The sequence below is a fragment of the Triticum dicoccoides genome, chromosome 2A, assembly GCF_002162155.2.
Source record: "Triticum dicoccoides isolate Atlit2015 ecotype Zavitan chromosome 2A, WEW_v2.0, whole genome shotgun sequence".
Classification (NCBI taxonomy): domain Eukaryota; kingdom Viridiplantae; phylum Streptophyta; class Magnoliopsida; order Poales; family Poaceae; genus Triticum; species Triticum dicoccoides.
This window is the reverse complement of record NC_041382.1, coordinates 780,623,717-780,634,532: the sequence shown is the minus strand read 5'-3', so window position 1 is coordinate 780,634,532 and position 10,816 is coordinate 780,623,717. Positions and strand designations below refer to the sequence as shown.

The following is a 10,816-nucleotide window of genomic DNA, read 5'->3' as shown; positions in this document are numbered from 1 at the left end:
GGGGGGGGCGAACACATAAACGGCGGGACATGAACGTGCAAAAGACAAAAAATGCGACCACGCTGGGACTCGAACCCAGAATCTCCCGCTCCGGAGGCGAGCGCCTTATCCATTAGGCCACGCGGTCGTCGTATCATTCCTGCTTAGTGAGGAGTTAAATAGAGATGCGAATTCATACTGCCAAGAGTCACTAAAATACTTGGGACTCATCCACCCAATTAATCAATTGCCAGGACATAATTTACCAAAAGCATGCAAGAAGAATAGACTAGCAGCCGGTCGTGTTAAATACTATCAGTCCCAGGTCCGAAGAAAACTACAATGTCACAACGTTTTATATTTCAAAAAGCAACCTCAAAATCCTATTTTTGAAATGTTCATTAAAATTTACCAGTTATTATATCCTAAAATCCCCGTAAACTAGAAAACTCCCATTCTTATGAGATGCGCAAACTTAACTAAGTGGAGCAAGTTTTTCCTTTTGTTGAGTATACATGTATTAGTATGATCCATCTCATGAAGAAAGGTTTGGAGATTTTTTTTTCAAAATTAGTCTGGAGAGTAAGTGTGTGTGTCTTTGAGAGAAATGTGAGTGTACGTGTCTGGAAAAGAAAAAGAAAGTGCGAAATGAACCTTTTTTCTTTTTGAGTGGTTGTGCGGAATTAACTGAGCCACGAGGCCTGCTACAGGTAGCCCGGGCCCACTAGAATGCGCTCCACGACGGCCCGTCCAGCCGTCAAGCCCCCCTCCCCCAAATCTCACCGGAATCCTCCGCCGCCGACGGCCACCGTCCACACCGCGGCCCGTATACCGCCTGACTTCCGCGAGGCCGGCCTGTGGCGCCGGCGCTGGGAGGAGTGCAGGGGCAGCTCGAGATCTGGCGATGCATCGGAGTAGGCGACCGAGCCGCCGACGGGGGCCAGGCGAGCGCTGTTCTTTGCCGTGGAGGAGCGACGCGTCGAGGGGAGGCTCCGGCGATTAGCCACTACGAAGGGCAGCTCGGCAACTACGCAGGTAGAAAGTTTATGCTTCAAATTTGCCCTGACCAGGACAAGAGGGTCACTAATCAAGTCAACTCCAGTACTTAGCTCTTTAACCTGTGAAATCTGTATGATCCATGGTTTGGTTACATGCACGGTACTAATCTGTCTATCTATGATCTTCATCTCATAGCGATGCTCTAACTTGTTCGATCTCCAGGCATTGCTAGTCCAAAGTTGATTATCAGTATGTGTGCACAATCCATCATCAGGTCAGGCAGGAGGTGAAATCTTCACAAGATAATCTAGACCTATATGTTTTCTCAGCTTGTGGCAGTGTTGGGGAAATGGTTTGGGTATTGCCGCCTGGTACAACCTTTTCTTTTTCTTCTGTACTCCCCCCTTCCAAGTATTTTCACTTTTGGCAACCTAAGAAATAAACCACCGGGGAGAAAACTGGGATTAAGCAAGTAGTGCTGGTCTGTGCGGTGCGCCGGTGCCTAAATGCCCACTGGTTTCCTGAAAATTGAGAGAATAAAAAGGTCCAGTGCTTTGCGTCTGCTCTGAATTACCCATTATAGTCTGTCTAACTCAGCAAGTCAGCAGGATTCTCCTTTCGGATAGTTTATTATCTGCATATTGCGTATTGTTTTCTTGCTTGTGTGTAAACATCTTCCCTTATTAATATGAGGTTACATCTTTTGCTTGAGTCAGCACGTTTACACAATGTATCTCTGTTATTCATATTTTTTAATGTTTATTGGTATATTCATAATTGTATGATGTGAACAAGTAGGCGTAATTTATTCAAATGGATCCGTGTAGCTTCCCCTAGCTAGTGTAGTACTTCCTCTGCCCCAAATTATAAGACGTTTTGGTAGGCACGTCTTATAATTTAGGACGGGGGTAGACGGGTAGTACTATTTGACAATCAGGCAGCTGTTGGGTTGATCTAGCAATTTCTCATCCTGAAAACAGTCCTAAATACCTGCATGATCTGAGTTTTAACTAATGTAGCCCTTTCCTTGGATAGGGGAATGGAAAAATATATGTGAAATCTCAGCATAGCAAGTTCACTGTTCTTTTCAAAGAACAATGAATTAAGTATTTAGCAAGTTCACTGTTCTTTTCAAAGAAAATGAATTAAGTGTTGGGCAATGATGTACCCATGTGGGTGTTTACTTATGGAATGCCACAGACAACGCCGATCAGCAATTTAGCAATGGTCATGGTATGTGCGGACTAACTGATGCTTAAAGCTGATAGTTTGCCATTTGCCATGGTGGTTCCAACTTGCTTGTTTTGTTAGTTTGTCCTTGGTGCGTAGGATCCTAAGGAGTATTAATTAAGAATGCTCCTTTTTTTTTCCTTGAAAAAAGTAGTATCGTTGAACAAGTATGCTTGATTTGTTCAACCATATTGTAGCTGTCTTAACATAGTGGAAATTAGAAGATGTTACGTTCAAATATATATAGAGTACTATTATTCATGACGTGGTTTAACGAAAACGCTGCTGCCTGGCCGGTCGCTGCTGCCCACTGCTGCTTTGTTCAGCTTTTTCTTTTGACGAAAAGTAGCCTGTACATGAGGATATGTAGTACTCCCTCTGTAAACTAATATAAGAGTGTTAGTTTACGGAGGGAGTACATCTGTATCAGAGTTCAGAAATAGATAGAAGAAATTTAGAAAAGAAACCACCATCTTCAGCTCAGTTCAGACTCGTCTCCGCTCTGTGTCATCCCCGTCCCCGTCTTGATCATCATGAATCACGGATGAATCGCCCGACCTAGAAATCGTCTGCAGTTTAATGAAAACGGGGCGACTGCATTTTAGCTGATCTGCAGAAAATCTGAGTTTCTTAGCTGGAATGAAGCTAAGGAGTCTCTTAGCTGGAATGACTTATTCCTGGCGTTTCTCTTTATGCATCGTATAATAGAGTTGATGCATCGTGATCATCGCCGATGCGAGGATGGTTGGCTTTTCGGCATCCACCACTTGTGCTCTCCTCCTCCTGCTCATCTTCTTCTTCTACCTTCCTACTGTTGCCATCTCCTTGTCCTTCAACTACTCCACATTCAGCTCAGCGGACCAGAACGCCATCAAGATCGAAGGCGACGCATCCTTCAGCGTTGGATGGGTCGACATCAGCGCCAACAGGTACGGAAGCATCGACTACAGCAATGGCCGGGCATCGTACAATGCCCAGCCGATGCTGCTATGGGACAGGGCGACCGGCGAGGTTGCCAGCTTCACCACGCGCTTCTCGTTCGTCATCTCCGGCAACATCAGCAGCAAGGGGCAAGGCATGGCCTTCTTTCTCGCCGGCTACCCGTCCAGCCTGCCAGCCCGCTGCCCTGACTACAACCTCGCCCTCACCAACCAGAGCGCGGATGCCGTGGCGGCCGGCGACAGCCGGTTCGTGGCGGTGGAGTTCGACACCTTCAACAATACAGTGGTGTCCGACCCCCACGATACCTTCGACCACATCGGCATCGACATCAGCTCCCTCCGGTCGGTGCGCACACTGACTATGCCAAGCTTCGAGCTGACGGGCAACCTGACTGCCGACATCAACTACGACAATGTTTCCAGCATCTTGTCAGTGACGGTGTGGCTCGGTGATGATAACGAAGGCAAGCCAAGAAACAGGAGTTACAACCTTCGCTCCAAGGTTGACCTCAAGAGCGCACTGCCGGAGCAGGTCTCGGTCGGCTTCTCCGCATCCACATCCAACGCCATCGAACTGCATCAGCTACACTCTTGGTCCTTCATATCTTCATTGGAACCGCCGCCGCCGCCAGCAGCAGCAATATCTTCCCTGTCAAGGCTGGGTCTGGGAGTAATAGCCGGGGCAGCTGCTGGTGCATCAGTGTCCCTCGTGCTCATCTTTGCCGCTACAGTGGCACTCGTTGTGCGTCGCCACCATCAACAAAAAATGGTGGAGATGGATGAGTACCACACAGACTCGGAAGGCGAAGGTGACCCGATGATGGAGATCGAGATGGTGAAGGGGCCAAGGCGGTTCTCATACCACGAGCTCGTGGAAGCGACGAGGAACTTTGCCGCGGAGGAGAAGCTTGGGCAAGGTGGCTTCGGTGCGGTTTACCGAGGCTACCTGAGAGAGCCAGCTGGGCTTCCCGTGGCCATTAAGAGGTTCTCCAAGCATGATTCTTCCCTGCAAGGAAAGAGGGAGTACAAGTCAGAGATCAAGGTGATAAGCAGGCTGCGCCACCGGAACCTCGTGCAGCTCCTCGGCTGGAGCCATGGCCGCGAGGAGCTCCTGCTGGTTTACGAGCTCATGCCCAACCGCAGCCTCGACATCCATCTCCATGGCAAGCAGGGCACCTTCCTCACATGGCCGATGAGGATGAGGATAGTGATGGAGCTCGGGTCCGTGCTGCTCTACCTCCACGAGGAGTGGGAGCAGTGCGTGCTGCACCGGGACATCAAGCCCAGCAACATGATGCTAGACGAGTCATTTGGAGCTAAGCTGGGCGACTTCGGGCTCGCAAGGCTTGTCGACCATGCCACCGGGACGCAGACTATGACCGCAGTCTCAGGGACTCCGGGCTACTTGGACCCCCAGTGTGTCGTCACCGGCAGGGCCAGCGCTGAGTCAGACGTGTACAGCTTCGGCGTGGTTCTGCTGGAGGTGGTGTGCGGCAGGAAGCCGATGAGCTTCACTGCGACCGATCAGGACCAGCAACAAAAGAACGGTGGCGTGTTCCAGCTGGTTGAGTGGGTTTGGGGGCTGTACGGCCGGGGATCTATTCTTGAGTCCGCTGACAAGCTGCTGAATGGTGACTTAGACGCAGCACAGGTGGAGAGGGTGCTGGTCGTCGGGCTGTGGTGTGCACACCCGGACCCGAGCGCGCGGCCGACCATCAGAGAAGCCATGGCCAAGCTCCACTCCAAGGTCGACAAGCTGCCAGTGCTCCCTTCCAAGATGCCGGTGCCGACATATGCTCAGCCACCGTCCGCCTTGGACGTGGATGATGGGCTGTCAACGTTGCTGCCATCGTCCACCAGCACCAGCGTCCCACCGCACACCACTTGTACAACAACCAGTTCTTCAGACGGACATGGTAGCACCTCGACAACCAGTTAAAACACGGCATATTCTTCTCTACTGAAACATCAGTACTAGTGCTGGTCATTTGTTTAGGTTATGGCGTGCGTTTGATTGTTCTCTTCTTTATTTTAGGAAAAAAAACCTTTGATTTGTTATCGGGAGTGTTGGATTGATGATGTGGTGATCTCTCGTTGTCATATATAGTAGGCAGGTGGAACATGATTCCAAGTTACTAACTGTCACCGGCCGGCTCTAGTACATGATCTGGTCATACTCTCTATTTTATAGTACATTGTTTTGTTTGAGTATGGGGGACAGGCTTGATTAGTTGGTAACCTTATGGAATCCTCTACAGCCTTTATTTCTAAGTCCGTTGAGATATCATTACTATATACACTACATATACTATTTCACACTTTACTTCTGGTTTATAAATTTTTGAACCAGGTTCCATCACTTGCATAACGGAAATACAAAGTGCAACGACGCTGAGATAGAAGACCGGGAATGGTTGGTGGGCGAGCATCACCGGGAAACCCACTGCGTGTGTCTACAATCAGAAAATGTGCCATCGGGCAACAGCCTGGTACAGTTTTGATTGTTTGATAGACTCAGCGATAAGACGATGGAGCGCTTCTCTTCTGCAGCTCAGGTACGGTTTAGATGGGACCCTGAAGACTTGCCTCGTGCTATGAGCACGTTTGATTTAAAAGGGTAAGTCAACATACAATTTGTTTCTTGTGTTTTTTCTTAGAAAAAATGTTTGTTTATGATGAATCATGGTTTAAGGTACACATTATTGTTGATTACGAACGCCAAGCCCTATTCTGATATGCTTATGATTGTTATATAGGTGAAGGAAATCGAACAAGAAGCTTCTGGTCATCATGGTATGGCAATGCAAGACAAGCCCAAGCAGACAGCAGACACTGGTTTATCAGAAAGGCTGAAAGATTCAAGGGCACGGAATGCTGTCAGCAGCCAAAAAGGTTTTCTTTATGCTACTTTTTTTGTTCTCTTTCATTTTCTGCGGGCTGCATCGTATATATTACTGATCAAGGTGTAAATATATCAATGTGTTTACATTACTACAATTTATTTATAGTAGCATCAAATTTATCTCTAAACATATGCTAAATTTGCTTTCTGAAACAAAATTTTCTATGAAGCAACGGCCATATGGAACATTTACGGCATTGAGGCTTTTGAATAAGCTGACCTTACAGGCCTAGCTGTGGTATGTTGCATGTATGCTTATTAATTTGTCACATGCCAATTTTACTGTCAAAATGTACATGGAGGGGAACAAAAGTCACTTGGATGGAAAATGAAAAAAAAAAGGTTTGCATCTAAATTGAATGTCAGAAGAACGTATGCGTTTATATGAATGTGAGGAATTAGAACGGTTCTTATTTCTGGCTGATATGATGAAACAACAAACATAATCACTGGCATTGTTGGTTCATAGGCACCCCATACAAACTTTTTAATCGACATTTTGATGTATGACGAAAATTCACAGCCTACAAGCCTATGAGAATATCTTAGCTTCATCATAGGGAGCTCTTTGCTAAGCTTGGGGCAGCACTTAGTGCTGGCATGAGCTTTCTTCTTGTGTACTTTGGTAAACTGAGATGTAAACCACCCTGGAGAAAACTGGGGCTAGGTAATGATGGTCTGTGCCACTAAATGGCTGTTGGTGTAGTGTGGCTTAGATGGATTTCTTGAAAATAGAAAGTGAAGTTCTTTGCCTCTGCTCTGCATTTCCCATTATATTATAGCTTAATAACTCAGCAATAATCCTCTTTTCGATATTAGTTGATAGTTTATTATTGAGTCTGTTTTCTTGCTTCTGTCTAAACATCTTTATTATAACGAGACTCACTTTTTCATAGTAGTATGATGAACAAGTAGGCATGTTTTATTCAAATGGTTCTGTTACACAGAACAGACATGCATATGAGTCATAGGGTAGTTTCCCTTACCTGGTAGTAATATTATTTGAGAATCAGGCAACTGTTGGGTATAGCTCATTGATCTAGCAACTCCTCATCCTGAAAACAGTTCTAACACAGGGATGCTCTGAGTTTTGACTAATCTAGACCTTTCCGTGGATAGGGAAGGGGGGAAATATATGTGAAACTCATCATAGCAAGTAAGTTCATTGTTCTTTTCATTGAATTAGTATCGGATAATGCTTTACTCGTGTGAATGTTTACTCCGGAATGACATTCAGTAGTTTTGCAATGCTCATGGTATGTGTGCGGACTAACTGCTGCATAGAGCTGAAAGTTTGTCATTTGCCAGGGACCCCAGGGTGGTTCCAACTTGCTTGTATGGTCAGTTTGTCCTTAGTACGTAGGTTTCTAAGGTGTCTTATTTTACCTTGTTTGCTTTGACCTGGCGCTTCCACGGAATGAATCTTTGTTACGTAGGAGTATTAGTTATAAATGCTCCAAAAAGTAGTGTGGTTTGAACAAGTATACTTGATTTGTTCAACCAGAATCTAGCTGTTTTAACAGAGGAGTCAGCAGATGTTACATCAAATAGACAGACCATTATTCACGGTGTGGTTTAACATAAACGTGGCCGCCTGACCGGTCGCCGCCATGACCTTCAGCGCAGTTCAGAGTCAGACCCATCTCCGGCTTGATCACCGTGAATCACGAATGAATCGCACGGCCTAGAAATCGGCTGCGTTTTAACAAAAACGCACTCAGGCTGCATTTTAGCTAATCCGCAGAAAATCTGAGTTCCTTAGCTGGGAAGTAGTCAAGGAGTCGGAGTTGACTAGTGATTGAAGCTTTCAGCGTTCTAGACTAGATAGGAGATTGAACTAGTATTAATTTTACCAGGCAGCTAGATTGACTTCTTCCTGGCGTTTCTCTTTATCTATGTATAACAGATTTTATGCATCGAGGATGCATCGTCGCCGGCGCCCGGGATGTCTGGCTTTTCGACAGCAACCATCCTCCTCATCTTCTTCTACCTCCCTGCTCCTGCCGTCTCCTTGTCCTTCAACTACTCCACCTTCAGCTCGGCGGACCAGAACGACATCAAGATCGAAGGCGACGCGTCCTTCAGCGTCGGATGGATCGACATCAGCGCCAACAGGTTTGGTAATATCGATTACAGCAATGGTCGGGCGTCGTACAACGCCAGGCCGATGCTGCTCTGGGACAAGGCGACAGGCGAGGTGGCCAGCTTCACCACCCGCTTCTCGTTCGCCATCTCTGGCGACATCAACAGCAAGGGGCAAGGGATGGCCTTCTTCCTCGCCGCCTACCCGTCCAGCCTCCCGGCCCGCTGCATCGATTACAACCTCGCCCTCACCAACCAGAGCGCGGACGCCGTGGCGTCCGGGGACAGCCGGTTCGTGGCGGTCGAGTTCGACACCTTCAACAATACGGTGGTGTCTGATCCCCGTGAGACCTACGACCACATCGGCATTGATGTCAACTCCCTCCGGTCGGTGAGCACGCAGACCCTGCCGAGCTTCGAGCTGACGGACAACCTGACTGCTATGGTCGAGTACGACAATGTTAGGAGCATCTTGGCGGTGACGGTATGGGTCGGTGATGATAGATCCGGCCAGGCGAGGGACCGGAATTACAGCCTTCGCTCCAAGGTTGACCTCAAGAGCGCACTGCCGGAGCAGGTCTCCGTTGGCTTCTCCGCGTCCACATCCAACGCCATCGAACTGCATCAGCTACGCTCTTGGTCCTTCAACTCTTCGTTGGAACCGCCGCCACCACCATCACCACCACCAGCAGCAACATCCTCCCCGTCAAGGCCGGGCCCTGGAGTTATAGCTGGGGCAGCTGCTGGCGCAACATTGTTCCTCGTGCTCCTCTTTGCTGCCACAGCAGCACTCGTAGTGCGGCGCCGCCATCGCCAGAGAATCGTGGAGACGGAGGACCACTACACAGACTCGGAAGGCGAAGGTGATCCGATGACTGAGATCGAGATGGGGACGGGGCCAAGGCGATTCCCATACCAAGAGCTCGTGGAAGCGACCAGGAACTTCGCCGCGGAGGAGAAGCTTGGGCAAGGTGGCTTTGGTGCGGTTTACCGAGGCTACCTGAGAGAGCCAGCTGGGCTTGCTGTGGCCATTAAGAGGTTCTCCAAGCATGAGTCCTCCCTGCAAGGGAAGAGGGGGTACAAGTCGGAGATCAAGGTGATAAGCAGGCTGCGCCACCGGAACCTGGTGCAGCTCCTCGGCTGGTGCCATGGCCGAGAGGAGCTCCTGCTGGTCTACGAGCTCATGCCCAACCGCAGCCTCGACATCCATCTCCACGGCAAGCAGGGCACCTTCCTGACATGGCCGATGAGGATGAAGATATTGCTAGAGCTTGGATCGGCACTGCTCTACCTCCACGAGGAGTGGGAGCAGTGCGTGCTGCACCGGGACATCAAGCCCAGCAACATGATGCTGGACGAGTCCTTCGGAGCCAAGCTCGGGGACTTTGGGCTCGCGAGGCTTGTCGACCATGCCGCCGGGACCCAGACGATGACGGCAGTCTCAGGGACTCCGGGCTACTTAGACCCCCAGTGCATTGTCACCGGCAGGGCCAGCGCCGAGTCCGACGTGTACAGCTTCGGTGTGGTGCTGCTGGAGGTGGCGTGCGGCAGGAAGCCGATGAGCATGATCCCGTCAGACGAGGACCAGCAGCGCAAGAACGGAGGCGTCTTCCGGCTAGTCGAGTGGGCCTGGGGCCTGTACGGCCGGGGAGCCATCCTCGAGGCTGCCGACGAGCGGCTCAACGGAGACTACGACCCGCCGGAGGTGGAGAGGGTGATGATCGTCGGGCTCTGGTGCGCACACCCGGACACGTCTGCGCGACCAACCATCAGGGAAGCCCTGGCCACGCTCCACAGCTGCAGCCAGCTGCCGGTGCTCCCCTCCAAGATGCCGGTGCCGACGTACGCACCGCCGCCGCTCGCCTTGGGCGACGAAGTTGGGCTGTCGACGTCGCTAACATCGTCCAGCTCCAGCGTGCCGCCACCAACCTCTGGTACAGCAACGACTATTTCCTCCCGCGCTAGCACCTCGACGACCAGTTCAAACAAACCCTCTTCTTCTCTACTGAAACATCAGTACTAGTGCTAGTCATTTATATAGTATTTAGTTTATTATGGCTGCGTTTTACTTGTTCTTTTTTCTTTTCTGATCTGAGGCAAACTTTTGATTTGTTATCGGGGGTGTCGTCATATATAGCAGGTGGAATATGCACGGTTCAAGTCAGTAAATGTCATTGGCCGGCAATCTAGTCATCTGGTTAATTGGTACACTTTATTTTATGTCGTTTTGCTTGAATTTGGAGGACGAACTTGATTGGGTTGTATGCTTTTGTGGAATTCTTAGAGCCTTTATTTCTAAGTTAATTGAGAAATTATTACTAAACATTAGGTACTCGCTCACTTCCGGTTTATAAAACCAGCGTGTCCTAGATCGTCGATTTGATGGACGTTATCTAAATTATCTATACACCATTTGAAACTTATTTCGAATACAAAACCAATTATACAGTGCGTATAGTTATGCAGGGCAGGAGCTAGTGGCTTTGAACATTCAAGCATGCACTGAGCAAAAACAGCAATCCGCCTTCGTCCATCAACGACAGAAAATAGCAACTTGTTGAAATAGATGGGATGGGGTGGAGAAGCAGAGAATTGCTTTGAATTGTCGGAACAATTTTTTCGAGGGGCGTGAACATCTTTTGTGTAGTTTCAGAACAAGTCTTGTGGCATATCTCAACATATT

The 10,816-nt window shown here is 48.9% G+C and overlaps 1 long non-coding RNA gene, 1 other non-coding gene and 1 pseudogene across 2 annotated transcripts; 2 read left to right on the top strand and 1 right to left on the bottom strand.

Moving 5' to 3' along the window:
- Nucleotides 1-54: 54 nt before the first annotated feature.
- TRNAR-CCG lies at nt 55-127 on the bottom strand. Its single transcript has one exon. It is a non-coding gene; the product is annotated as a tRNA-Arg (tRNA).
- Nucleotides 128-697: 570 nt separating this feature from the next.
- Nucleotides 698-1,693, top strand: LOC119357266. Its single transcript, XR_005172149.1, has 2 exons — nt 698-1,014; nt 1,201-1,693. It is a non-coding gene; the product is annotated as an uncharacterized LOC119357266 (long non-coding RNA).
- Nucleotides 1,694-2,348: 655 nt separating this feature from the next.
- On the top strand, nt 2,349-10,317 carry LOC119357265 (annotated as a pseudogene).
- Nucleotides 10,318-10,816: the final 499 nt, after the last annotated feature.